The sequence below is a fragment of the Leptodactylus fuscus genome, chromosome 10 (genome assembly GCF_031893055.1).
Source record: "Leptodactylus fuscus isolate aLepFus1 chromosome 10, aLepFus1.hap2, whole genome shotgun sequence".
NCBI lineage: Eukaryota > Metazoa > Chordata > Amphibia > Anura > Leptodactylidae > Leptodactylus > Leptodactylus fuscus.
The window spans coordinates 64,586,991-64,614,273 of NC_134274.1; positions in this window are offsets into that span (position 1 = coordinate 64,586,991).

Genomic DNA, 27,283 nt, shown 5'->3' on the forward strand with positions numbered 1-27,283 from the left:
GGCTCTGACCTCTCATACTGATTCTTGCTCTGACCTCTCAGTCTGATTCTGGCTCTGACCTCTTAGTCTGATTCAAGCCCTGACCTCTCAGTCTGATTCCGGCTCTTACCTTTCAGTCTGAATCTTGCTCTGACCTCTCAGTCTGATTCTGGCTCTGACCTCTCAGTCAGATTCTGGCTCTAACCTCTCCTTCTGATTCCGGCTCTTACCTTTCAGTCTGAATCTGGCTCTGACCTCTCAGTCTGATTCTGGCTCTGACCTCTCAGTCTGATTCTGGCTCTGACCTCTTAGTCTGATTCAAGCCCTGACCTCTCAGTCTGATTCTGGCTCTGACCTCTTAGTCTGATTATGGCTCTGACCTCTCCTACTGATTCCGGCTCTGATTTCTTAGTCTGATTCCGGCTCTGACCTCTCAGTCTGATTCCGGCTCTGACCTCTCAGTCTGATGCTGTTTCTGACCTCTCAGTCTGATTCCGGCTCTCACCTCTCCTACTGATTACGGCTCTGACCTCTTATACTGATTCCGGCTCTGACCTCTCAGTCTGATTCTGGCTCTGACCTCTCAGTCTGATTCTTGCTCTGACCTCTCAGTCTGAATCTTGCTCTGACCTCTCAGTCTGATTCGGGCTCTGACCTCTCATACGGATTCTGGCTCTGACCTCTCAGTCTGACTCCGACTCTGACCTCTCAGTCTTATTCCGGGTCTGACCTCTCAGTCTGATTCCAGCTCTGACCTGTCATACTGATTCTGGCTGTAACCTCTCAGTCTGATTCTAGCTCTGACCTTTCAGTCTGATTCCGGCTCTGACTTCTCAGTCTGATTCTGGCTCTGACCTCTAAGTCTGTTTCCGGCTCTGACCTCTCAGTCTGATTCTTGCTCTGACCTCTCATTCTGATTCTGGCTCTGACCTCTCAGTCTGATTCGGGCTCTGACCTCTCATACGGATTCTGGCTCTGACCTCTCAGTCTGACTCCGACTCTGACCTCTCAGTCTCATTCCGGCTCTGACCTCTCCGTCTGATTCCAGCTCTGACCTGTCATACTGATTCTGGCTCTAACCTCTCAGTCTGATTCTAGCTCTGACCTTTCAGTCTGATTCCGGCTCTGACTTCTCAGTCTGATTCTTGCTCTGACCTCTCAGTCTGATTCCAGCTCTGACCTCTTAGTCTGATTCCGGCTCTGACCTCTCCTACTTATTCCGGCTCTGACCTCTCAGTCTGATTCCGGCTCTGACCTCTCAGTCTGTTTCCGTCTCTGACCTCTCCTACTGATTCCGGCTCTGACCTCTCCTACTAATTCCAGCTCTGACCTCCCAGTCTGATTCTGGCTCTGACCTCTCATTCTGATTCTGGCTCTGACCTCTCAGTCTGATTCTGGCTCTGACTTCGCAGTCTGATTCTGGCTTTGACCTCTCAGTCTGATTCTGGCTCTGACCTCTTATACTGATTCTTTCTCTGACCTCTCTGTCTTATTCTGGCTCTGACCTCTCAGTCTGATTCCGGCTCTGACCTCTCCTACTGATTCCGACTCTGACCTCTCAGTCTGATTCTGGCTCTGACCTCTCGGTCTGATTTCGGCTCTGACATCTCAGCCTGATTCTGGCTCTGACCTCTCATACTGATTCCGGCTCTGACCTCTCACTCGTATTCTGGCTGTGACCTCTCATACTGATTCTGGCTTCGACTTCTCCGACTGATTCTTGCGCTGACTTCTCAGTCTGATTCTGGCTCAGACCTCTCAGTCTGATTCCGGCTCTGACCTCTCAGTCTGATTCCGGCTCTGACCTCTCAGTCTGATTCCGGCTCTGACCTCTCCTACTGATTCCGGCTCTGACCTCTCCTACTGATTCTAGCTCTGACCTCCCAGTCTGATTCCGGCTCAGACCTCTCATTCTGATTCTGGCTCTGACCTCTCAGTCTGATTCTGGCTCTGACTTCTCAGTCTGATTCCGTCTCTGACCTCTCAGTCTGATTCCGGCTCTGACCTCTCATACTTATTCCGGCTCTGACCTCTCAGTCTGATTCCGGCTCTGACCTCTCAGTCTGATTCTGGCTCTGACCTCTCCTACTGATTCCGGCTCTGATCTCTCCTACTGATTCCAGCTCTGACCTCCCAGTCTGATTCCGGCTCAGACCTCTCATTTTAATTCTGGCTCTGACCTCTCAGTCTGATTCTGGCTCTGACTTCTCAGTCTGATTCCGGCTCTGACCTCTCAGTCTGATTCCGGCTCTGACCTCTCATACTTATTCCGGCTCTGACCTCTCAGTCTGATTCTGGCTCTGACTTCTCAGTCTGATTCCGGCTCTGACCTCTCAGCCTGATTCTGGCTCTTACCTCTTAGTCTGATTCCGGCTCTCACCTCTCCTACTGATTCCGGCTCTGACCTCTCAGTCTGATTCCGGGTCTGACCTCTTAGTCTGATTCCAGCTCTGACCTCTCAGTCTCATTCTGGTTTTGACCTCTCAGTCTGATTCTGGCTCTGACCTCTCAGTCTGTTTCCGGCTCTGACCTCTCAGTCTGATTCCGGCTCTGACCTCTCATACTTATTCCGGCTCTGACCTCTCAGTCTGATTCTGGCTCTGACTTCTCAGTCTGATTCTGGCTCTGCCCTCTCAGTCTGATTCTTGCTCTGACCTCTCAGTCTGATTCTGGCTCTGACCTCTCAGTCTGATTCCTGCTCTGACCTCTAAGTCTGATTCCGACTCTGAAATGTCAGTCTTATTCCGGCTCTGATATTTCATACTTAATCCGTCTCTGCCCTCTCAGTCTGATTCTGGCTCTGACCTCTCAGTCTGATTCCGGCTCTGACCTGTCATACTGATTCTTACTCTGACTTCTCAGTCTGATTCTGGCTCTGACCTCTCAGTCTGTTTCCGGCTCTGACCTCTCAGTCTGATTCCGGCTCTGACCTCTTAGTCTGATTCCGGCTCTGACCTCTCCTACTAATTCCGGTTCTGACCTCTCAGTCTGATTCCGGCTCTGACCTCTTAGTCTGATTCCAGCTCCTACCTCTCAGTCTGATTCTGGTTTTGACCTCTCAGTCTGATTCTGGCTCTGACCTCTCAGTCTGATTCTGGCTTTGACCTCTCAGTCTGATTCTGGCTCTGACCTCTCAGTCTGATTCCGGCTCTGACCTCTCAGTCTGATTCTGGCTCTGACTTCTCAGTCTGATTCCGGCTCTGGCCTCTCAGTCTGATTCTGGTTCTGACCTCTCATACTGATTCTGGCTCTGACCTCTCATATTGATTCTTGCTCTGACCTCTCAGTCTGATTCTGGCTCTGACCTCTTAGTCTGATTCAAGCCCTGACCTCTCAGTCTGATTCCGGCTCTTACCTTTCAGTCTGAATCTGGCTCTGACCTCTCAGTCTGATTCTGGCTCTGACCTCTCAGTCAGATTCTGGCTCTGACCTCTCAGTCTGATGCTGTTTCTGACCTCTCAGTCTGATTCCGGCTCTGACCTCTCCTACTGATTACGGCTCTGACCTCTTATACTGATTCCGGCTCTGACCTCTTAGTCTGATTCCGGCTCCGACCTCTCAGTCTTATTCTGGCTCTGACCATTCAGTCTGATTCCAGCTCTGACCTCTTAGTCTGATTCCGGATCTGGCCTCTCCTACTGATTCCGGCTCTGACCTCTCAGTCTGATTCTAGCTCTGACCTTTCAGTCTGATTCCGGCTCTGACTTCTCAGTATGATTCTGGCTCTGACTTCTCAGTCTGTTTCCGGCTCTGACCTCTCAGTCTGATTCTTGCTCTGACCTCTCATTCTGATTCTGGCTCTGACCTCTCAGTCTGATTCGGGCTCTGACCTCTCATACGGATTCTGGCTCTGACCTCTCAGTCTGACTCCGACTCTGACCTCTCAGTCTTATTCTGGCTCTGACCTCTCCGTCTGATTCCAGCTCTGACCTGTCATACTGATTCTGGCTCTAACCTCTCAGTCTGATTCTAGCTCTGACCTTTCAGTCTGATTCCGGCTCTGACTTCTCAGTCTGATTCTGGCTCTGACCTTTAAGTCTGTTTCCGGCTCTGACCTCTCAGTCTGATTCTTGCTCTGACCTCTCATTCTGATTCTGGCTCTGACCTCTCAGTCTGATTCGGGCTCTGACCTCTCATACGGATTCTGGCTCTGACCTCTCAGTCTGACTCCGACTCTGACCTCTCAGTCTCATTCCGGCTCTGACCTCTCCGTCTGATTCCAGCTCTGACCTGTCATACTGATTCTGGCTCTAACCTCTCAGTCTGATTCTAGCTCTGACCTTTCAGTCTGATTCCGGCTCTGACTTCTCAGTCTGATTCTGGCTCTGACCTCTCAGTCTGATTTCGGCTCTGACATCTCAGCCTAAATCTGGGTCTGACCTCTCAGTCTGATTCCAGCTCTGACCTCTTAGTCTGATTCCGGCTCTGACCTCTCCTACTTATTCCGGCTCTGACCTCTCAGTCTGATTCCGGCTCTGACCTCTCAGTCTGTTTCCGTCTCTGACCTCTCCTACTGATTCCGGCTCTGACCTCTCCTACTAATTCCAGCTCTGACCTACCAGTCTGATTCCCGCTCTGACCTCTCATTCTGATTCTGGCTCTGACCTCTCAGTCTGATTCTGGCTCTGACTTCGCAGTCTGATTCTGGCTTTGACCTCTCAGTCTGATTCTGGCTCTGACCTCTTATACTGATTCTTTCTCTGACCTCTCTGTCTTATTCTGGCTCTGACCTCTCAGTCTGATTCTGGCTCTGACCTCTCCTACTGATTCCGACTCTGACCTCTCACTCGTATTCTGGCTGTGACCTCTCATACTGATTCTGGCTTCGACTTCTCCGACTGATTCTTGCACTGACTTCTCAATCTTATTCTGGCTCTGACCTCTCAGTCTGATTCCGGCTCTGACCCCTCAAAATGATTCTGGCTCTGACCTCTTGTACTGATTCTAGGTCTGACCTCTCCTACTGATTCCGGCTCTGACCTCTCCTACTGATTCCAGCTCTGACCTCCCAGTCTGATTCCGGCTCAGACCTCTCATTCTGATTCTGGCTCTGACCTCTCAGTCTGATTCTGGCTCTGACTTCTCAGTCTGATTCCGGCTCTGACCTCTCAGTCTGATTCCGGCTCTGACCTCTCACACTGATTCCGGCTCTGACCTCTCAGTCTGATTCCGGCTCTGACCTCTCAATCTGATTCCGGCTCTGACCTCTCAGTCTGATTCCAGCTCTGACCTCTTATTCTGATTCTGGCTCTGGCCTCTCCTACTGATTCCGGCTCTGACCTCTCAGTCTTATTCTGGCTCTGACCTCTCAGTCTGATTCCGGCTCTGACCTCTCATACTGATTCTTGCTCTGACCTCTCAGTCTGATTCTGGCTCTGACCTCTTAGTCTGATTCAAGCCCTGACCTCTCAGTCTGATTCCGGCTCTGACCTCTCATACTGATTCCGGCTCTGACCTCTCAGTCTGATTCCGGCTCTGACCTCTCAGTCTGATTCCGGCTCTGACCTCTCAGTCTGATTCCAGCTCTGACCTCTTAGTCTGATTCCGGCTCTGGCCTCTCCTACTAATTCCGGCTCTGACCTCTCAGTCTTATTCTGGCTCTGACCTCTCAGTCTGATTCCGGCTCTGACCTCTCAGTCTGATTCCGGCTCTGACCAGTCATACTGATTCTTGCTCGAACCTCTCAGTCTGATTCTGGCTCTGACTTCTCAGTCTGATTCTGGCTCCGACCTCTCAGTCTGATTCTGGCTCTGACCTCTCAGTCTGATTCCGGCTCTGACCTCTCAGTCTGATTCTGGCTCCGACTTCTCAGTCTGATTCCGGCTCTGACCTCTCAGTCTGATTCCGACTCTGACTTCTCATACTGATTCCGGCTCTGACCTCTCAGTCTGATTCCGGCTCTGACCTCTCAGTCTGATTCCGGCTCTTACCTCTCAGTCTGATTCCAGCTCTGACCTCTTAGTCTGATTCCGGCTCTGGCCTCTCCTACTGATTCCGGCTGTGACCTCTCAGTCTTATTCTGGCTCTGACCTCTCAGTCTGATTCCGGCTCTGACCTCTCAGTCTGATGCTGTTTCTGACCTCTCAGTCTGATTCCGGCTCTGACCTCTCAGTCTGATGCTGTTTCTGACCTCTCAGTCTGATTCCGGCTCCGACCTCTCAGTCTGATGCTGTTTCTGACCTCTCAGTCTGATTCCGGCTCTGACCTCTCATACTGATTCTGGCTTGGACCTCTCAGCCTGATTCTGGCTCTGACCTCTCATACTGATTCTGGCTCTGACTTCTCAGTCTGATTCCGGCTCTGACTTCTCAGCCTGATTCCGGCTCTGACCTCTTAGTCTGATTCCGGCTCTCACCTCTCCTACTGATTCCGGCTCTGACCTCTCAGTCTGATTCCGGGTCTGACCTCTTAGTCTGATTCCAGCTCTGACCTCTCAGTCTGATTCTTGCTCTGACCTCTCATTCTGATTCTGGCTCTGACCTCTTAGTCTGATTCGGGCTCTGACCTCTCATACGGATTCTGGCTCTGACCTCTCAGTCTGACTCCGACTCTGACCTCTCAGTCTTATTCCGGCTCTAACCTCTCAGTCTGATTCTAGCTCTGACCTTTCAGTCTGATTCCGGCTCTGACTTCTCAGTCTGATTCTGGCTCTGACCTCTCAGTCTGATTTCGGCTCTGACATCTCAGCCTAAATCTGGGTCTGACCTCTCAGTCTGATTTCAGCTCTGACCTCTTAGTCTGATTCCGGCTCTGACCTCTCAGTCTGATTCCGGCTCTGACCTCTCAGTCTGATTCCGGCTCTGACCTCTTAGTCTGATTCCGGCTCTGACCTCTTAGTCTGATTCCAGCTCCTACCTCTCAGTCTGATTCTGGTTTTGACCTCTCAGTCTGATTCTGGCTCTGACCTCTCAGTCTGATTCTGGCTTTGACCTCTCAGTCTGATTCTGGCTCTGACCTCTTATACTGATTCTTTCTCTGACCTCTCTGACTTATTCTGGCTCTGACATCTCAGTCTGTTTCCGGCTCTGACCTCTCATTCTGATTCTGGCTCTGACCTCTCAGTCTGATTCCGGCTCTGACCTCTCATACTGATTCTGGCTCTGACCTCTCAGTCTGACTCCGACTCTGACCTCTCAGTCTTATTCCGGCTCTGAACTCTCAGTCTGATTCCAGCTCTGACCTGTCATACTGATTCTGGCTCTAACCTCTCAGTCTTATTCTGGCTCTGACTTTTTAGTCTGATTCCGGCTCTGACTTCTCAGTTTGATTCTGGCTCAGACCTCTCAGTCTGATTCCGGCTCTGACCTCTCAGTCTGATTTCGGTTCTGACCTCTCAGTCTGATTCCGGCTCTGACCTCTCCTACTGATTCCGACTCTGACCTCTCAGTCTGATTCTTGCTCTGACCTCTCAGTCTGATTCTGGCTCTGACCTCTCTGTCTGATTCCGGCTCTGACCACTCAGTCTGATTCTGGCTCTGTCCTCTCAGTCTGATTCTGGCTCGGACCTCTCAGTCTGATTCCGGCTCTGACCTCTTATACTGATTCATTCTCTGACCTCTCTGTCTTATTCTGGCTCTGACCTCTCAGTCTGATTCTGGCTCTGACCTCTCAGTCTGATTCCGGCTTTGACCTCTCATACTGATTCTGGCTCGGACCTCTCAGCCTGATTCTGGCTCTGACCTCTTATACTGATTCTGGCTCTGACCTCTCAGTCTGATTCCGGCTCTGACCTCTCCTACTGATTCCGGCTCTGACCTCTCAGTCTGATTCCGGCTCTGTCCTCTCCTACTGATTCCGGCTCTGACCTCTCCTACTAATTCCAGCTCTGACCTCCCAGTCTGATTCCTGCTCTGACCTCTCATTCTGATTCTGGCTCTGACCTCTCAGTCTGATTCTGGCTCTGACCTCTCAGTCTGATTCTGGCTCTGACCTCTCGGTCTGATTTCGGCTCTGACATCTCAGCCTGATTCTGGCTCTGACCTCTCATACTGATTCCGGCTCTGACCTCTCACTCTTATTTTGGCTGTGACCTCTCATACTGATTCTGGCTTTGACTTCTCCGACTGATTCTTGCGCTGACTTCTCAGTCTGATTCTGGCTCTGACCTCTCAGTCTGATTCCGGCTCTGACCTCTCAGTCTGATGCTGTTTCTGACCTCTCAGTCTGATTCCGACTCTGACCACTCAGTCTGATTCCAGCTCTGACCTCTTAGTCTGATTCCGGATCTTGCCTCTCCTACTGATTCCGGCTCTGACCTCTCAGTCTTATTCTGGCTCTGACCTCTCAGTCTGATTCCGGCTCTGACCCCTCAATATGATTCTGGCTCTGACCTCTTGTACTGATTCCGGCTCTGACCTCAGTGTCTTATTCCAGCTCTGACTTCTTAGTCTGATTCCGGCTCTGACCTCTCAGTCTGATTCTGGCTCTGACCTCTCAGTCTGATTCCGGCTTTGACCTCTCATACTGATTCTGGCTTGGACCTCTCAGCCTGATTCTGGCTCTGACCTCTCATACTGATTCTGGCTCTGACTTCTCAGTCGGATTCCGGCTCTGACTTCTCAGCCTGATTCCGGCTCTGACCTCTTAGTTTGATTCCGGCTCTCACCTCTCCTACTGATTCCGGCTCTGACCTCTCAGTCTGATTCCGGGTCTGACCTCTTAGACTGATTCCAGCTCTGACCTCTCAGTCTGATTCTGGTTTTGACCTCTCAGTCTGATTCTTGCTCTGACCTCTCATTCTGATTCTGGCTCTAACCTCTTAGTCTGATTCGGGCTCTGACCTCTCATACGGATTCTGGCTCTGACCTCTCAGTCTGACTCTGATTCTGACCTCTCAGTCTTATTCCGGCTCTGACCTCTCCGTCTGATTCCAGCTCTGACCTGTCATACTGATTCTGGCTCTAACCTCTCAGTCTGATTCAAGCTCTGACCTTTCAGTCTGATTCCGGCTCTGACTTCTCAGTCTGATTCTGGCTCTGACCTCTCAGTCTGATTTCGGCTCTGACATCTCAGCCTAAATCTGGGTCTGACCTCTCAGTCTGATTTCAGCTCTGACCTCTTAGTCTGATTCCGGCTCTAACCTCTCCTACTGATTCCGGCTCTGACCTCTCAGTCTGATTCCGGCTCTGACCTCTTAGTCTGATTCCGGCTCTGACCTCTTAGTCTGATTCCAGCTCCTACCTCTCAGTCTGATTCTGGTTTTGACCTCTCAGTCTGATTCTGGGCTCTGACCTCTCATTCTGATTCTGGCTTTGACCTCTCAGTCTGATTCTGGCTCTGACCTCTTATACTGATCCTTTCTCTGACCTCTCTGACTTATTCTGGCTCTGACACCTAAGTCTGTTTCCGGCTCTGACCTCTCATTCTGATTCTGGCTCTGACCTCTCAGTCTGATTCCGGCTCTGACCTCTAAGTCTTATTCCGGCTCTGAACTCTCAGTCTGATTCCAGCTCTGACCTGTCATACTGATTCTGGCTCTAACCTCTCAGTCTTATTCTGGCTCTGACTTTTCAGTCTGATTCCGGCTCTGACTTCTCAGTTTGATTCTGGCTCAGACCTCTCAGTCTGATTCCGGCTCTGACCTCTCAGTCTGATTTCGGTTCTGACCTCTCAGCCTGATTCCGGCTCTGACCTCTCCTACTGATTCCGACTCTGACCTCTTAGTCTGATTCCGGCTCAGACCTCTCAGTCTGATTCCCGCTCTAACCTCTCAGTCTGATTCCGGCTCTGACCTCTCAGTCTGATTCCAGCTCTGACCTCTTAGTCTGATTCCGGCTCTGGCCTCTCCTACTGATTCCGGCTCCTACCTCTCAATCTTATTCTGGCTCTGACCTCTCAGTCTGATTCCGGCTCTGACCCCTCAAAATGATTCTGGCTCTGACCTCTTGTACTGATTCTGGCTCTGACCTCTCAGTCTGATTCCGGCTCTGACCTCTTAGTCTGATTCCGGCTCTGACCTCTCAGTCTGATTCTGGCTCTGACCTCTCAGTCTGATTCGGGCTCTGACCTCTCATACTGATTCTGGCTCTAACCTCTCAGTCTGACTCCGACTCTGACCTCTCAATCTGATTCCGTCTCTGATCTCTCAGTCTGATTCTGGCTCTGACCTCTCAGTCTGATTCTTGCCCTGACCTCTCAGTCTGATTCCGGCTCTGACCCCTCAAAATGATTCTGGCTCTGACCTCTTGTACTGATTCTGGCTCTGACCTCTCAGTCTGATTCCGGCTCTGACCTCTTAGTCTGATTCCGGCTCTGACCTCTCAGTCTGATTCTGGCTCTGACCTCTCAGTCTGATTCGGGCTCTGACCTCTCATACTGATTCTGGCTCTAACCTCTCAGTCTGACTCCGACTCTGACCTCTCAATCTGATTCCGTCTCTGATCTCTCAGTCTGATTCTGGCTCTGACCTCTCAGTCTGATTCTTGCCCTGACCTCTCAGTCTGATTCTGGCTCTGACCTCTCAGTCTGATTTCGGCTCTGACCTCTCATACTGATTCTTGCTCTGACCTCTCAGTCTGATTCTGGCTCTGACCTCTTAGCCTGATTCAAGCCCTGACCTCTCAGTCTGATTCCGGCTCTGACCTCTCAGTCTGATTCTGGCTCTGACCTCTCAGTCTGATTCGGGCTCTGACCTCTCATACTGATTCTGGCTTTGACCTCTCAGTCTGACTCCGACTCTGACCTCTCAATCTGATTCCGTCTCTGATCTCTCAGTCTGATTCTGGCTCTGACCTCTCAGTCTGATTCTGGCTCTGACCTCTTAGTCTGATTCTGGCTCTGACCTCTAAGTCTGATTCCGGCTCTGACCTCTCCTACTGATTCCGGCTCTGACCTCTCAGTCTGATTCCGGCTCTGTCCTCTCCTACTGATTCCGGCTCTGACCTCTCCTACTAATTCCAGCTCTGACCTCCCAGTCTGATTCCCGCTCTGACCTCTCATTCTGATTGTGGCTCTGACCTCTCAGTCTGATTCTGGCTCTGACTTCGCAGTCTGATTCTGGCTTTGACCTCTCAGTCTGATTCTGGCTCTGACCTCTTATACTGATTCTTTCTCTGACCTCTCTGTCTTATTCTGGCTCTGACCTCTCAGTCTGATTCAGGCTCTGACCTCTCCTACTGATTCCGACTCTGACCTCTCAGTCTGATTCTGGCTCTGACCTCTCGGTCTGATTTCGGCTGTGACATCTCAGCCTGATTCTGGCTCTGACCTCTCATACTGATTCCGGCTCTGACCTCTCACTCTTATTTTGGCTGTGACCTCTCATACTGATTCTGGCTTTGACTTCACCGACTGATTCTGGCTCTGACCTCTCAGTCTGATTCGGGCTCTGACCTCTCATACTGATTCTGGCTCTAACCTCTCAGTCTGACTCCGACTCTGACCTCTCAATCTGATTCCGTCTCTGATCTCTCAGTCTGATTCTGGCTCTGACCTCTCAGTCTGATTCTTGCCCTGACCTCTCAGTCTGATTCTGGCTCTGACCTCTCAGTCTGATTTCGGCTCTGACCTCTCATACTGATTCTTGCTCTGACCTCTCAGTCTGATTCTGGCTCTGACCTCTTAGTCTGATTCAAGCCCTGACCTCTCAGTCTGATTCCGGCTCTGACCTCTCAGTCTGATTCTGGCTCTGACCTCTCAGTCTGATTCGGGCTCTGACCTCTCAGTCTGATTCTGGCTCTGACCTCTCAGTCTGACTCCGACTCTGACCTCTCAATCTGATTCCGTCTCTGATCTCTCAGTCTGATTCTGGCTCTGACCTCTCAGTCTGATTCTGGCTCTGACCTCTTAGTCTGATTCTGGCTCTGACCTCTAAGTCTGATTCCGGCTCTGACCTCTCCTACTGATTCCGGCTCTGACCTCTCAGTCTGATTCCGGCTCTGTCCTCTCCTACTGATTCCGGCTCTGACCTCTCCTACTAATTCCAGCTCTGACCTCCCAGTCTGATTCCCGCTCTGACCTCTCATTCTGATTCTGGCTCTGACCTCTCAGTCTGATTCTGGCTCTGACTTCGCAGTCTGATTCTGGCTTTGACCTCTCAGTCTGATTCTGGCTCTGACCTCTTATACTGATTCTTTCTCTGACCTCTCTGTCTTATTCTGGCTCTGACCTCTCAGTCTGATTCAGGCTCTGACCTCTCCTACTGATTCCGACTCTGACCTCTCAGTCTGATTCTGGCTCTGACCTCTCGGTCTGATTTCGGCTGTGACATCTCAGCCTGATTCTGGCTCTGACCTCTTATACTGATTCCGGCTCTGACCTCTCACTCTTATTTTGGCTGTGACCTCTAATACTGATTCTGGCTTTGACTTCACCGACTGATTCTGGCTCTGACCTCTCAGTCTGACTCCGACTCTGACCTCTCAATCTGATTCCGTCTCTGATCTCTCAGTCTGATTCTGGCTCTGACCTCTCAGTCTGATTCTGGCTCTGACCTCTTAGTCTGATTCTGGCTCTGACCTATCAGTCTGATTCCGGCTCTGACCTCTCACTCTTATTTTGGCTGTGACCTCTCATACTGATTCTGGCTTTGACTTCACCGACCGATTCTGGCTCTGACCTCTCAGTCTGATTCCGGCTCTGACCTCTCCTACTGATTCCGGCTCTGACCTCTCAGTCTGATTCCGGCTCTGTCCTCTCCTACTGATTCCGGCTCTGACCTCTCCTACTAATTCCAGCTCTGACCTCCCAGTCTGATTCCCGCTCTGACCTCTCATTCTGATTCTGGCTCTGACCTCTCAGTCTGATTCTGGCTCTGACTTCGCAGTCTGATTCTGGCTTTGACCTCTCAGTCTGATTCTGGCTCTGACCTCTTATACTGATTCTTTCTCTGACCTCTTTGTCTTATTCTGGCTCTGACCTCTCAGTCTGATTCAGGCTCTTACCTCTCTTACTGATTCCGACTCTGACCTCTCAGTCTGATTCTGGCTCTGACCTCTCGGTCTGATTTCGGCTCTGACATCTCAGCCTGATTCTGGCTCTGACCTCTCATACTGATTCCGGCTCTGACCTCTCACTCTTATTTTGGCTGTGACCTCTCATACTGATTCTGGCTTTGACTTCACGGACTGATTCTTGCGCTGACTTCTCAGTCTGATTCTGGCTCTGACCTCTCAGTCTGATTCCGGCTCTGACCTCTCAGTCTGATTCTGGCTCTGACCTCTCAGTCTGATTCCGGCTCTGACCTCTCCTACTGATTCCTGCTCTGACCTCCCAGTCTGATTCCGGCTCAGACCTCTCATTCTGATTCTGGCTCTGACCTCTCCGTCTGATTCTGGCTCTAAATTCTCAGTCTGATTCCTTCTCTGACCTCTCATTCTGATTCTGGCTCTGACTTCTCAGTCTGATTCCGGCTCTGCCCTCTCAGTCTGATTCTGGTTCTGACCTCTCATACTGATTCTGGCTCTGACTTCTCATACTGATTCTTGCTCTGACCTCTCAGTCTGATTCTGGCTCTGACCTCTTAGTCTGATTCAAGCCCTGACCTCTCAGTCTGATTCCGGCTCTTACCTTTCAGTCTGAATCTGGCTCTGACCTCTCAGTCTGATTCTGGCTCCGACCTCTCAGTCAGATTCTGGCTCTGACCTCTCAGTCTGATTCCGGCTCTGACCTCTCCTTCTGATTCCGGCTCTGACCTCTGATACTGATTCTGGCTCTGACTACTCATACTGATTCTGGCTCTGACTTCTCAGTCTGATTCTTGCTCTGACCTCTCAGTCTGATTCTGGCTCTGACCTCTTTGTCTGATTATGGCTCTGACCTCTCCTACGGATTCCGGCTCTGACCTCTCCTACTGATTCCGACTCTGATTTCTTAGTCTGATTCCGGCTCTGACCTCTCAGTCTGATTCCAGCTCTGACCTCTCAGTCTGATTCTGGTTCTGACCTTTCAGTCTGATTCCGGCTTTGACCTCTCCTACTGATTACGGCTCTGACCTCTAATACTGATTCCGGCTCTGAACTCTTAGTCTGATTCCGGCTCAGACCTCTCAGTCTGATTCCCGCTCTGACCGCTCAGTCTGATTCCGTCTCTGACCTCTCAGTCTGATTCCAGGTCTGACCTCTTAGTCTGATTCCGGCTCTGGCCTCTCCTACTGATTCCGGCTCTGACCTCTCAGTCTTATTCTGGCTCTGACCTCTCAGTCTGTTTCCGGCTCTGACCCCTCAAAATGATTCTGGCTCTGACCTCTTGTACTGATTCTGGCTCTGACCTCTCTGTCCGATTCCGGCTCTGACCTCTTAGTCTGATTCCGGCTCTGACCTCTCAGTCTGATTCTGGCTCTGACCTCTCAGTCTGATTCCGGCTCTGACCTCTCATACTGATTCTGGCTAGGACCTCTCAGCCTGATTCTGGCTCTGACCTCTCATACTGATTCTGGCACGGACTTCTCAGTCTGATTCTTGCCCTGACTCTCAGTCTGATTCTGGCTCTGACCTCTCATTCCGATTCTGGTTTTGACCTCTCAGTCTAATTCTGGCTCTGACCTCTCAGTCTGATTCTGGCTTTGACCTCTCAGTCTGATTCTGGCTCTGACCTCTTATACTGATTCTTACTCTTACCTCTCTGTCTTATTCTGGCTCTGACCTCTCAGTCTGTTTCCGGCTCTGAACTCTCAGTCTGATTCTTGCTCTGACCTCTCATTCTGATTCTGGCTCTGACCTCTCAGTCTGATTCGGGCACTGACCTCTCATACTGATTCTGGCTCTGACCTCTCAGTCTTATTCCGGCACTGACCTCTCAGTCTGATTCCAGCTCTGACCTTTCATACTGATTCCAGCTCTAACCTCTCAGTCTGATTCTGGCTCTGACCTTTCAGTCTGATTCTGGCTCTGACTTCTCAGTCTGATTCTGGCTCTGACCTCTCAGTCTGATTCCGGCTCAAACCTCTCAGTCTGATTCCCGCTCTAACCTCTCAGTCTGATTCCGGCTCTGACCTCTCAGTCTGATTCCAGCTCTGACCTCTTAGTCTTATTCCGGCTCTGGCCTCTCCTACTGATTCCGGCTCCTACCTCTCAATCTTATTCTGGCTCTGACCTCTCAGTCTGATTCCGGCTCTGACCCCTCAAAATGATTCTGGCTCTGACCTCTTGTACTGATTCTGGCTCTGACCTCTTAGTCTGATTCCGGCTCTGACCTCTCAGTCTGATTCTGGCTCTGACCTCTCAGTCTGATTCGGGCTCTGACCTCTCATACTGATTCTGGCTCTGACCTCTCAGTCTGACTCCGACTCTGACCTCTCAATCTGATTCCGTCTCTGATCTCTCAGTCTGATTCTGGCTCTGACCTCTCAGTCTGATTCTTGCCCTGACCTCTCAGTCTGATTCTGGCTCTGACCTCTCAGTCTTATTCCGGCTCTGACCTCTGAGTGTTACTCCGGCTCTGACCTCTCAGTCTAATTCCGGCTCTGACCTCTCAGTCTGATTCCGGCTCTGACCTCTTAGTCTGATTCCAGCTTTGACCTCTCTGTCTTATTCTGGCTATGACCTCTCAGTCTGATTCTGGCTTTGACCTCTCAGTCTGATTCTGGCTCTGACCTCTTATACTGATTCTTTCTCTGACCTCTCTGTCTTATTCTGGCTATGACCTCTCAGTCTGTTTCCGGCTCTGACCTCTCAGTCTGATTCTTGCTCTGACCTCTCATTCTGATTCTGGCTCAGACCTCTCAGTCTGATTCGGGCACTGACCTCTCATACTGATTCTGGCTCTGACCTCTCAGTCTGACTCCGACTCTGAAATCTCAGTCTGATTCCGGTTCTGACCTCTCATACTGATTCTTGCTCTGACCTCTCAGTCTGATTCCGGCTCTGACCTCTCCTACTGATTCCGGCTCTGACCTCTCAGTCTGATTCTGGCTCTGACCTCTCAGTCTGATTTTGGCTCTGACATCTCAGCCTAAATCTGGCTCTGACCTCTCAGTCTGATTCCGGCTCTGACCTCTCAGTCTGATTCCGGCTCTGACCTCTCAGTATGATTCCGGCTCTGATCTCCCAGTCTGATTCCAAATCTGACCTCTCATTCTGATTCTGGCTCTAACCTCTCAGTCTGATTCTGGCTCTGACCTATCAATCTGTTTCAAGCCCTGACCTCTCAGTTTGATTCCGGCTCTGACTTCTCAGTCTGATTCTGGCTCTGACCTCTCAGTCTGATTTCGGCTCTGACATCTCAGCCTAAATCTGGGTCTGACCTCTCAGTCTGATTTCAGCTCTGACCTCTTAGTCTGATTCCGGCTCTGACCTCTCAGTCTGATTCCGGCTCTGACCTCTCAGTCTGATTCCGGCTCTGACCTCTTAGTCTGATTCCGGCTCTGACCTCTTAGTCTGATTCCAGCTCCTACCTCTCAGTCTGATTCTGGCTTTGACCTCTCAGTCTGATTCTGGCTCTGACCTCTTATACTGATTCTTTCTCTGACCTCTCTGACTTATTCTGGCTCTGACATCTCAGTCTGTTTCCGGCTCTGACCTCTCATTCTGATTCTGGCTCTGACCTCTCAGTCTGATTCCGGCTCTGACCTCTCAGTCTTATTCCGGCTCTGAACTCTCAGTCTGATTCCAGCTCTGACCTGTCATACTGATTCTGGCTCTAACCTCTCAGTCTTATTCTGGCTCTGACTTTTTAGTCTGATTCCGGCTCTGACTTCTCAGTTTGATTCTGGCTCAGACCTCTCAGTCTGATTCCGGCTCTGACCTCTCCTACTGATTCCGACTCTGACCTCTCAGTCTGATTCTTGCTCTGACCTCTCAGTCTGATTCTGGCTCTGACCTCTCTGTCTGATTCCGGCTCTGACCACTCAGTCTGATTCTGGCTCTGTCCTCTCAGTCTGATTCTGGCTCGGACCTCTCAGTCTGATTCCGGCTCTGACCTCTTATACTGATTCATTCTCTAAACTCTCTGTCTTATTCTGGCTCTGACCTCTCAGTCTGATTCTGGCTCTGACCTCTCAGTCTGATTCCGGCTTTGACCTCTCATACTGATTCTGGCTCGGACCTCTCAGCCTGATTCTGGCTCTGACCTCTTATACTGATTCTGGCTCTGACCTCTCAGTCTGATTCCGGCTCTGACCTCTCCTACTGATTCCAGCTCTGACCTCTCAGTCTGATTCCGGCTCTGTCCTCTCCTACTGATTCCGGCTCTGACCTCTCCTACTAATTCCAGCTCTGACCTCCCAGTCTGATTCCCGCTCTGACCTCTCATTCTGATTCCAGGTCTGACCTCTTAGTCTGATTCCGGCTCTGGCCTCTCCTACTGATTCCGGCTCTGACCTTTCAGTCTTATTCTGGCTCTGACCTCTCAGTCTGTTTCCGGCTCTGACCCCTCAAAATGATTCTGGCTCTGACCTCTTGTACTGATTCTGGCTCTGACCTCTCAGTCCGATTCCGGCTCTGACCTCTTAGTCTGATTCCGGCTCTGACCTCTCAGTCTGATTCTGGCTCTGACCTCTCAGTCTGATTCCGGCTCTGACCTCTCATACTGATTCTGGCTAGGACCTCTCAGCCTGATTCTGGCTCTGACCTCTCATACTGATTCTGGCATGGACTTCTCAGTCTGATTCTTGCCCTGACTCTCAGTCTGATTCTGGCTCTGACCTCTCATTCCGATTCTGGTTTTGACCTCTCAGTCTAATTCTGGCTCTGACCTCTCAGTCTGATTCTGGCTTTGACCTCTCAGTCTGATTCTGGCTCTGACCTCTTATACTGATTCTTACTCTTACCTCTCTGTCTTATTCTGGCTCTGACCTCTCAGTCTGTTTCCGGCTCTGAACTCTCAGTCTGATTCTAGCTCTGACCTCTCATTCTGATTCTGGCTCTGACCTCTCAGTCTGATTCGGGCACTGACCTCTCATACTGATTCTGGCTCTGACCTCTCAGTCTTATTCCGGCACTGACCTCTCAGTCTGATTCCAGCTCTGACCTTTCATACTGATTCCAGCTCTAACCTCTCAGTCTGATTCTGGCTCTGACCTTTCAGTCTGATTCTGGCTCTGACTTCTCAGTCTGATTCTGGCTCTGACCTCTCAGTCTGATTCCGGCTCAAACCTCTCAGTCTGATTCCCGCTCTAACCTCTCAGTCTGATTCCGGCTCTGACCTCTCAGTCTGATTCCAGCTCTGACCTCTTAGTCTGATTCCGGCTCTGACCTCTCCTACTGATTCCGGCTCCTACCTCTCAATCTTATTCTGGCTCTGACCTCTCAGTCTGATTCCGGCTCTGACCCCTCAAAATGATTCTGGCTCTGACCTCTTGTACTGATTCTGGCTCTGACCTCTCAGTCTGATTCCGGCTCTGACCTCTTAGTCTGATTCCGGCTCTGACCTCTCAGTCTGATTCTGGCTCTGACCTCTCAGTCTGATTCGGGCTCTGACCTCTCATACTGATTCTGGCTCTGACCTCTCAGTCTGACTCCGACTCTGACCTCTCAATCTGATTCCGTCTCTGATCTCTCAGTCTGATTCTGGCTCTGATCTCTCAGTCTGATTCTTGCCCTGACCTCTCAGTCTGATTCTGGCTCTGACCTCTCAGTCTTATTCCGGCTCTGACCTCTGAGTGTTACTCCGGCTCTGACCTCTCAGTCTAATTCCGGCTCTGACCTCTCAGTCTGATTCCGGCTCTGACCTCTTAGTCTGATTCCAGCTTTGACCTCTCTGTCTTATTCTGGCTATGACCTCTCAGTCTGATTCTGGCTTTGACCTCTCAGTCTGATTCTGGCTCTGACCTCTTATACTGATTCTTTCTCTGACCTCTCTGTCTTATTCTGGCTATGACCTCTCAGTCTGTTTCCGGCTCTGACCTCTCAGTCTGATTCTTGCTCTGACCTCTCATTCTGATTCTGGCTCAGAACTCTCAGTCTGATTCGGGCACTGACCTCTCATACTGATTCTGGCTCTGACCTCTCAGTCTGACTCCGACTCTGAAATCTCAGTCTGATTCCGGTTCTGACCTCTCATACTGATTCTTGCTCTGACCTCTCAGTCTGATTCCGGCTCTGACCTCTCCTACTGATTCCGGCTCTGACCTCTCAGTCTGATTCTGGCTCTGACCTCTCAGTCTGATTTCGGCTCTGACATCTCAGCCTAAATCTGGCTCTGACCTCTCAGTCTGATTCCGGCTCTGACCTCTCAGTCTGATTCCGGCTCTGACCTCTCAGTCTGATTCCGGCTCTGATCTCCCAGTCTGATTCCAAATCTGACCTCTCATTCTGATTCTGGCTCTAACCTCTCAGTCTGATTCTGGCTCTGACCTATCAATCTGTTTCAAGCCCTGACCTCTCAGTTTGATTCCGGCTCTGACTTCTCAGTCTGATTCTGGCTCTGACCTCTCAGTCTGATTTCGGCTCTGACATCTCAGCCTAAATCTGGGTCTGACCTCTCAGTCTGATTTCAGCTCTGACCTCTTAGTCTGATTCCGGCTCTGACCTCTCAGTCTGATTCCGGCTCTGACCTCTCAGTCTGATTCCGGCTCTGACCTCTTAGTCTGATTCCAGCTCCTACCTCTCAGTCTGATTCTGGCTTTGACCTCTCAGTCTGATTCTGGCTCTGACCTCTTATACTGATTCTTTCTCTGACCTCTCTGACTTATTCTGGCTCTGACATCTCAGTCTGTTTCCGGCTCTGACCTCTCATTCTGATTCTGGCTCTGACCTCTCAGTCTGATTCCGGCTCTGACCTCTCATACTGATTCTGGCTCTGACCTCTCAGTCTGACTCCGACTCTGACCTCTCAGTCTTATTCCGGCTCTGAACTCTCAGTCTGATTCCAGCTCTGACCTGTCATACTGATTCTGGCTCTAACCTGTCAGTCTTATTCTGGCTCTGACTTTTTAGTCTGATTCCGGCTCTGACTTCTCAGTTTGATTCTGGCTCAGACCTCTCAGTCTGATTCCGGCTCTGACCTCTCCTACTGATTCCGACTCTGACCTCTCAGTCTGATTCTTGCTCTGACCTCTCAGTCTGATTCTGGCTCTGACCTCTCAGTCTGATTCCGGCTCTGACCTCTTATACTGATTCATTCTCTAAACTCTCTGTCTTATTCTGGCTCTGACCTCTCAGTCTGATTCTGGCTCTGACCTCTCAGTCTGATTCCGGCTTTGACCTCTCATACTGATTCTGGCTCGGACCTCTCAGCCTGATTCTGGCTCTGACCTCTTATACTGATTCTGGCTCTGACCTCTCAGTCTGATTCCGGCTCTGACCTCTCCTACTGATTCCGGCTCTGACCTCTCAGTCTGATTCCGGCTCTGTCCTCTCCTACTGATTCCGGCTCTGACCTCTCCTACTAATTCCAGCTCTGACCTCCCAGTCTGATTCCCGCTCTGACCTCTCATTCTGATTCTGGCTCTGACCTCTCAGTCTGATTCTGGCTCTGACCTCTCAGTCTGATTCTGGCTCTGACCTCTCATACTGATTCCGGCTCTGACCTCTCACTCTTATTTTGGCTGTGACCTCTCATACTGATTCTGGCTTTGACTTCTCCGACTGATTCTTGCGCTGACTTCTCAGTCTGATTCTGGCTCTGACCTCTCAGTCTGATTCCGGCTCTGACCTCTCAGTCTGATGCTGTTTCTGACCTCTCAGTCTGATTCCGGCTCTGACCTCTCCTACTGATTACGGCTCTGACCTCTTATACTGATTCCGGCTCTGACCTCTTAGTCTGATTTCGGCTCCGACCTCTCAGTCTGATTCCGACTCTGACCACTCAGTCTGATTCCAGCTCTGACCTCTTAGTCTGATTCCGGATCTGGCCTCTCCTACTGATTCCGGCTCTGACCTCTCAGTCTTATTCTGGCTCTGACCTCTCAGTCTGGTTCCGGCTCTGACCCCTCAATATGATTCTGGCTCTGACCTCTTGTACTGATTCCGGCTCTGACCTCAGTGTCTTATTCCAGCTCTGACTTCTTAGTCTGATTCCGGCTCTGACCTCTCAGTCTGATTCTGGCTCTGACCTCTCAGTCTGATTCCGGCTTTGACCTCTCATACTGATTCTGGCTTGGACCTCTCAGCCTGATTCTGGCTCTGACCTCTCATACTGATTCTGGCTCTGACTTCTCAGTCGGATTCCGGCTCTGACTTCTCAGCCTGATTCCAGCTCTGACCTCTTAGTTTGATTCCGGCTCTCACCTCTCCTACTGATTCCGGCTCTGACCTCTCAGTCTGATTCCGGGTCTGACCTCTTAGACTGATTTCAGCTCTGACCTCTCAGTCTGATTCTGGTTTTGACCTCTCAGTCTGATTCTTGCTCTGACCTCTCATTCTGATTCTGGCTCTAACCTCTTAGTCTGATTCGGGCTCTGACCTCTCATACGGATTCTGGCTCTGACCTCTCAGTCTGACTCTGATTCTGTCCTCTCAGTCTTATTCCGGCTCTGACCTCTCCGTCTGATTCCAGCTCTGACCTGTCATACTGATTCTGGCTCTAACCTCTCAGTCTGATTCTAGCTCTGACCTTTCAGTCTGATTCCGGCTCTGACTTCTCAGTCTGATTCTGGCTCTGACCTCTCAGTCTGATTTCGGCTCTGACATCTCAGCCTAAATCTGGGTCTGACCTCTCAGTCTGATTTCAGCTCTGACCTCTTAGTCTGATTCCGGCTCTAACCTCTCCTACTGATTCCGGCTCTGACCTCTCAGTCTGATTCCGGCTCTGACCTCTTAGTCTGATTCCGGCTCTGACCTCTTAGTCTGATTCCAGCTCCTACCTCTCAGTCTGATTCTGGTTTTGACCTCTCAGTCTGATTCTAGCTCTGACCTCTCATTCTGATTCCGGCTCTGACCTCTCAGTCTGATTCCGGCTCTGACCTCTTAGTCTGATTCCGGCTCTGACCTCTTAGTCTGATTCCAGCTCCTACCTCTCAGTCTGATTCTGGCTTTGACCTCTCAGTCTGATTCTGGCTCTGACCTCTTATACTGATTCTTTCTCTGACCTCTCTGACTTATTCTGGCTCTGACATCTCAGTCTGTTTCCGGCTCTGACCTCTCATTCTGATTCTGGCTCTGACCTCTCAGTCTGATTCCGGCTCTGACCTCTCAGTCTGATTCCGGCTCTGACCTCTAAGTCTTATTCCGGCTCTGAACTCTCAGTCTGATTCCAGCTCTGACCTGTCATACTGATTCTGGCTCTAACCTCTCAGTCTTATTCTGGCTCTGACTTTTCAGTCTGATTCCGGCTCTGACTTCTCAGTTTGATTCTGGCTCAGACCTCTCAGTCTGATTCCGGCTCTGACCTCTCAGTCTGATTTCGGTTCTGACCTCTCAGCCTGATTCCGGCTCTGACCTCTCCTACTGATTCCGACTCTGACCTCTTAGTCTGATTCCGGCTCAGACCTCTCAGTCTGATTCCCGCTCTAACCTCTCAGTCTGATTCCGGCTCTGACCTCTCAGTCTGATTCCAGCTCTGACCTCTTAGTCTGATTCCGGCTCTGGCCTCTCCTACTGATTCCGGCTCCTACCTCTCAATCTTATTCTGGCTCTGACCTCTCAGTCTGATTCCGGCTCTGACCCCTCAAAATGATTCTGGCTCTGACCTCTTATACTGATTCTGGCTCTGACCTCTCAGTCTGATTCCGGCTCTGACCTCTTAGTCTGATTCCGGCTCTGACCTCTCAGTCTGATTCTGGCTCTGACCTCTCAGTCTGATTCGGGCTCTGACCTCTCATACTGATTCTGGCTCTAACCTCTCAGTCTGACTCCGACTCTGACCTCTCAATCTGATTCCGTCTGTGATCTCTCAGTCTGATTCTGGCTCTGACCTCTCAGTCTGATTCTTGCCCTGACCTCTCAGTCTGATTCTGGCTCTGACCTCTCAGTCTGATTCCGGCTCTGACCTCTCATACTGATTCTTGCTCTGACCTCTCAGTCTGATTCTGGCTCTGACCTCTTAGTCTGATTCAAGCCCTGACCTCTCAGTCTGATTCCGGCTCTGACCTCTCAGTCTGATTCTGGCTCTGACCTCTCAGTCTGATTCGGGCTCTGACCTCTCATACTGATTCTGGCTCTGACCTCTCAGTCTGACTCCGACTCTGACCTCTCAATCTGATTCCGTCTCTGATCTCTCAGTCTGATTCTGGCTCTGACCTCTCAGTCTGATTCTGGCTCTGACCTCTTAGTCTGATTCTGGCTCTGACCTCTAAGTCTGATTCCGGCTCTGACCTCTCCTACTGATTCGGCTCTGACCTCTCAGTCTGATTCCGGCTCTGTCCTCTCCTACTGATTCCGGCTCTAACCTCTCCTACTAATTCCAGCTCTGACCTCCCAGTCTGATTCCCGCTCTGACCTCTCATTCTGATTCTGGCTCTGACCTCTCAGTCTGATTCTGGCTCTGACTTCGCAGTCTGATTCTGGCTTTGACCTCTCAGTCTGATTCTGGCTCTGACCTCTTATACTGATTCTTTCTCTGACCTCTCTGTCTTATTCTGGCTCTGACCTCTCAGTCTGATTCAGGCTCTGACCTCTCCTACTGATTCCGACTCTGACCTCTCAGTCTGATTCTGGCTCTGACCTCTCGGTCTGATTTCGGCTGTGACATCTCAGCCTGATTCTGGCTCTGACCTCTCATACTGATTCCGGCTCTGACCTCTCACTCTTATTTTGGCTGTGACCTCTCATACTGATTCTGGCTTTGACTTCACCGACTGATTCTGGCTCTGACCTCTCAGTCTGACTCCGACTCTGACCTCTCAATCTGATTCCGTCTCTGATCTCTCATTCTGATTCTGGCTCTGACCTCTCAGTCTGATTCTGGCTCTGACCTCTTAGTCTGATTCTGGCTCTGACCTCTCAGTCTGATTCCGGCTCTGACCTCTCCTACTGATTCCGGCTCTGACCTCTCAGTCTGATTCCGGCTCTGTCCTCTCCTACTGATTCCGGCACTGACCTCTCCTACTAATTCCAGCTCTGACCTCCCAGTCTGATTCCCGCTCTGACCTCTCATTCTGATTCTGGCTCTGACCTCTCAGTCTGATTCTGGCTCTAACTTCGCAGTCTGATTCTGGCTTTGACCTCTCAGTCTGATTCTGGCTCTGACCTCTTATACTGATTCTTTCTCTGACCTCTCTGTCTTATTCTGGCTCTGACCTCTCAGTCTGATTCAGGCTCTGACCTCTCCTACTGATTCCGACTCTGACCTCTCAGTCTGATTCTGGCTCTGACCTCTTGGTCTGATTTCGGCTGTGACATCTCAGCCTGATTCTGGCTCTGACCTCTCATACTGATTCCGGCTCTGACCTCTCACTCTTATTTTGGCTGTGACCTCTCATACTGATTCTGGCTTTGACTTCACCGACTGATTCTGGCTCTGACCTCTCAGTCTGATTCCGGCTCTGACCTCTCCTACTGATTCCGGCTCTGACCTCTCAGTCTGATTCCGGCTCTGTCCTCTCCTACTGATTCCGGCTCTGACCTCTCCTACTAATTCCAGCTCTGACCTCCCAGTCTGATTCCCGCTCTGACCTCTCATTCTGATTCTGGCTCTGACCTCTCAGTCTGATTCTGGCTCTGACTTCGCAGTCTGATTCTGGCTTTGACCTCTCAGTCTGATTCTGGCTCTGACCTCTTATACTGATTCTTTCTCTGACCTCTTTGTCTTATTCTGGCTCTGACCTCTCAGTCTGATTCAGGCTCTGACCTCTCCTACTGATTCCGACTCTGACCTCTCAGTCTGATTCTGGCTCTGACCTCTCGGTCTGATTTCGGCTCTGACATCTCAGCCTGATTCTGGCTCTGACCTCTCATACTGATTCCGGCTCTGACCTCTCACTCTTATTTTGGCTGTGACCTCTCATACTGATTCTGGCTTTGACTTCACGGACTGATTCTTGCGCTGACTTCTCAGTCTGATTCTGGCTCTGACCTCTCAGTCTGATTCCGGCTCTGACCTCTCAGTCTGATTCTGGCTCTGACCTCTCAGTCTGATTCCGGCTCTGACCTCTCCTACTGATTCCTGCTCTGACCTCCCAGTCTGATTCCGGCTCAGACCTCTCATTCTGATTCTGGCTCTGACCTCTCCGTCTGATTCTGGCTCTAAATTCTCAGTCTGATTCCGGCTCTGACCTCTCAGTCTGATTCTGGCTCTGACTTCTCAGTCTGATTCCGGCTCTGCCCTCTCAGTCTGATTCTGGTTCTGACCTCTCAGTCTGTTTCCGGCTCTGACCCCTCAAAATGATTCTGGCTCTGACCTCTTGTACTGATTCTGGCTCTGACCTCTCAGTCTGATTCCGGCTCTGACCTCTTAGTCTGATTCCGGCTCTGACCTCTCAGTCTTATTCTGGCTCTGACCTCTCAGTCTGTTTCCGGCTCTGACCCCTCAAAATGATTCTGGCTCTGACCTCTTGTACTGATTCTGGATCTGACCTCTCAGTCTGATTCCGGCTCTGACCTCTTAGTCTGATTCCGGCTCTGACCTCTCAGTCTGATTCTGGCTCTGACCTCTCAGTCTGTTTCCGGCTCTGACCCCTCAAAATGATTCTGGCTCTGACCTCTTGTACTGATTCTGGCTCTGACCTCTCAGTCTGATTCCGGCTGTGACATCTCAGCCTGATTCTGGCTCTGACCTCTCATACTGATTCCGGCTCTGACCTCTCACTCTTATTTTGGCTGTGACCTCTCATACTGATTCTGGCTTTGACTTCACCGACTGATTCTGGCTCTGACCTCTCAGTCTGATTCCGGCTCTGACCTCTCCTACTGATTCCGGCTCTGACCTCTCAGTCTGATTCCGGCTCTGTCCTCTCCTACTGATTCCGGCTCTGACCTCTCCTACTAATTCCAGCTCTGACCTCCCAGTCTGATTCCCGCTCTGACCTCTCATTCTGATTCTGGCTCTGACCTCTCAGTCTGATTCTGGCTCTGACTTCGCAGTCTGATTCTGGCTTTGACCTCTCAGTCTGATTCTGGCTCTGACCTCTTATACTGATTCTTTCTCTGACCTCTTTGTCTTATTCTGGCTCTGACCTCTCAGTCTGATTCAGGCTCTGACCTCTCCTACTGATTCCGACTCTGACCTCTCAGTCTGATTCTGGCTCTGACCTCTCGGTCTGATTTCGGCTCTGACATCTCAGCCTGATTCTGGCTCTGACCTCTCATACTGATTCCGGCTCTGACCTCTCACTCTTATTTTGGCTGTGACCTCTCATACTGATTCTGGCTTTGACTTCACGGACTGATTCTTGCGCTGACTTCTCAGTCTGATTCTGGCTCTGACCTCTCAGTCTGATTCCGGCTCTGACCTCTCAGTCTGATTCTGGCTCTGACCTCTCAGTCTGATTCCGGCTCTGACCTCTCCTACTGATTCCTGCTCTGACCTCCCAGTCTGATTCCGGCTCAGACCTCTCATTCTGATTCTGGCTCTGACCTCTCCGTCTGATTCTGGCTCTAAATTCTCAGTCTGATTCCGGCTCTGACCTCTCAGTCTGATTCTGGCTCTGACTTCTCAGTCTGATTCCGGCTCTGCCCTCTCAGTCTGATTCTGGTTCTGACCTCTCAGTCTGTTTCCGGCTCTGACCCCTCAAAATGATTCTGGCTCTGACCTCTTGTACTGATTCTGGCTCTGACCTCTCAGTCTGATTCCGGCTCTGACCTCTTAGTCTGATTCCGGCTCTGACCTCTCAGTCTTATTCTGGCTCTGACCTCTCAGTCTGTTTCCGGCTCTGACCCCTCAAAATGATTCTGGCTCTGACCTCTTGTACTGATTCTGGCTCTGACCTCTCAGTCTGATTCCGGCTCTGACCTCTTAGTCTGATTCCGGCTCAGACCTCTTAGTCTGATTCCGGCTCTGACCTCTCAGTCTGATTCTGGCTCTGACCTCTCAGTCTGATGCCGGCTCTGACCTCTCATACTGATTCTGGCTAGGACCTCTCAGCCTGATTCTGGCTCTGACCTCTCATACTGATTCTGGCACGGACTTCTCAGTCTGATTCTTGCCCTGACTCTCAGTCTGATTCTGGCTCTGACCTCTCATTCCGATTCTGGTTTTGACCTCTCAGTCTAATTCTGGCTCTGACCTCTCAGTCTGATTCTGGCTTTGACCTCTCAGTCTGATTCTGGCTCTGACCTCTTATACTGATTCTTACTCTGACCTCTCTGTCTGATTCTGGTTCTGACCTCTCATACTGATTCTGGCTCTGACCTCTCATACTGATTCTTGCTCTGACCTCTCAGTCTGATTCTGGCTCTGACCTCTTAGTCTGATTCAAGCCCTGACCTCTCAGTCTGATTCCGGCTCTTACCTTTCAGTCTGAATCTGGCTCTGACCTCTCAGTCTGATTCTGGCTCCGACTTCTCAGTCAGATTCTGGCTCTGACCTCTCAGTCTGATTCCGGCTCTGACCT